Consider the following 2,617-nt stretch of genomic DNA (forward strand, 5'->3'; position numbering starts at 1 on the left):
ATCTGCCTGTTCTGCTCCCCACTCTGTCTCTGGTGAAGCCTCTCACCACCCCTGAGCCTCTGGCCTGTGCCCCAGTTCTGTATGCACAAATAAATAAATCTTTTTAAAATATTGTATATTACATCGTTATTAACTAGAGTTTTCACACTTAGGTCTCTAAGAACTTACAAGTTTGTACCTTTTCCTTTTTGTTGAGGACATTGGTTTGCAGGCCTGAGTATGACTCTGGGGATAGGTTCACACCTCCTCCGATGCACGTCACCCTGCCGCTTTCACAACAGAGCACCCAAGTCCCTTTACTATCAACCACGCCTCCCACTTTGTCCTCTTACCCCACCTTCCTCTGCCACTAGTAACCTCAGTGACACAGTCACACAGTCACCTTTTCAGGCTTTGTTTGGTCTGGTTCCGTCAGTTCTTTTGTTTTGTTTCTCTGTCTTCCACATGAATGAAAGCACCTGGGATTTGTCTTTCTTCCTCTGTTTGACTTCACTCAGCGTAATTCCGTCTGGTTCCATCCACGTTATCACAAATGGCAAGAGTTCACCTTTGTGAACTCTTCTTTATCTGCCTTTGGGCTCTTCAGTTGTTTCTGTAACTCGGCTATTGTAAATGTGCCACAGTGAAAACAGGAGTGCACATATCCTTTGAATTAGTGATTCTGTATCCTTTGGGGTGATCGTTAAGAGTGGAATTGCCGGATCATGTGGTAGATTTATTTTTGGCATTTTGAGGAACCTCCATACAGTTTTCCTGGGGGCTGGGCCAGTGTGTCTCCCCTCCATCTGTATACAAGGGTTCCCTTTCTCCATATCCTTACCAATATTTGTTGGGGTGGGGGATTGTTTGTTTGACATTCTCACAGGTATAAAGTGGTATTTCATGGTGATTTGACTTGCATTTCTCTGATGGTAAGAGCTGTTGAACAGTGGAGATTTTTGGTTCTTTTGCCCATTTTTTTATTGGATTATTTTCCTTTATTGAGTTCTTTGTAGACCTGAAAGCTTATACTCTTTGACCAACATTAGACTACACTTTTGCATCCTTTAATTTGTGAAGTTCTGCACCATCTTCCTCTTTTATTTTGTCATCTGCCTTATCACTTTTATAATTATTTATTTATACAAGGCTATGCCGGAGTGGCAAAAAAAAAGCTCTGAGTTATAAATTCAGAAAGGCATTGGACACTAGGTTAGAAGATGAGCAAGAAATAAAAATTATTCTTATAATACAGTAAAGATAAAAGAAATTGTGAAAATTTTGAAACGATAGGTAAAAAGAGTCTCCCAGTTGCTCCTGATAAGCAGGGTTGGTAAACAAAAAACCTGTTCCAGTGCTATGTCTTATTCAGTTTGAGCTTCTCTAACAAAAATACTACAGACTCAGTGGTTTAAGCAATAGATAGCTATTTCTCAAAGTTGTGGAGACTGGGCAGTCCCAGATCAAGGTGCTTATAGCTTCAGAGTCTGGAGTTCCCTTCTCAGGTAACCTCGTTGTTCACGAGACTCCTCTTGTCTTCTGTTTAAACAGGCACTGAACCAGTAGGTGAGACGCCCTCCTCACAACCTAAGCACCACCCTAGGGCACCACCTACAGCACACTGGGAGTTAGACTTCTGCATCCGAATTTGAGGAGTCACACACATTATAACTATCTCAAGATGTATAAAGCTGTCACTGCTGCTTGTCTCTATCTAGTGCTAAACTCACAAAAAGAGATGCTTGACAGCAGTGATCTACATGTACTTAGTTCTTTGACCCTACCTGTCAGTATAAAACTTGAAATTTAGGGTGAATGCCCCTAAATTTCACCCAAATATTTTTGGGGGTTTTGTGGGATCCTTCACAAAAGTCTCATATTTTCACAAACAAATTCACTCATGCACCATTCATTTTAGTTTGAGCACTTTTGAATACCCTGCCAGTGGCTTGCCCAAACTGGACCCAACGCTGTCATCTTCAGTGATGCTTCATGCACACACTGGTGGCCATGGTGACCCTCAGCAAGAAGGATCACCATGGCTGGAACCCTTTCTGGGTAGAGACGGGGGAATAGCGAAATGGTTGTTTCTTTAACCTCCTGAGAGGTCCAGCCAGGATGAGGCTTTCCCAGGAAACTAGACCAGAAACACTTCAGTATTTGAACTTTGGAGGAAGAGAGAAAGAGAAGTAGCAGCTTCTGCCTGTGCCCTTGCTCAGACATGGGTTTTCTCCTAAATCAATCACATTCACAATCACTGATGATAAATGACAGGAAGCATTTTTTTTCTATCTATTTGTTGGCAATTCATTTTTAAAAAAAGATTTATTTCTTTAAGCAGATGAGAACTGGGGTACAGGCCAGAGGTGTAGGGGTGAGAGGATTCACCAGAAACAGTGAGGAGCAGAACGGGCAGATCTACTGAAATACACTGCTGAGGGGAGCAGCAGGCGGGACAGGAGAGGTCTGCCGCACCATGTGGGTCATGCCCCTGGCTGGGAACTGAACTTGTGCTACAGGGGCTTCGAATCACTTCGTAGTACTGAGCTTTTACCTGTTGTGCCACCATGGAGGGCTCAGCTGGCCATTCTTCTTTGGAGACGTGCTTATTTAACTCTTCTGACCATTTTTTTTTTAA

The sequence above is a fragment of the Condylura cristata genome, unplaced genomic scaffold (assembly GCF_000260355.1).
Source record: "Condylura cristata isolate star-nosed mole 26May11 unplaced genomic scaffold, ConCri1.0 scaffold00001, whole genome shotgun sequence".
Lineage (NCBI taxonomy): Eukaryota > Metazoa > Chordata > Mammalia > Eulipotyphla > Talpidae > Condylura > Condylura cristata.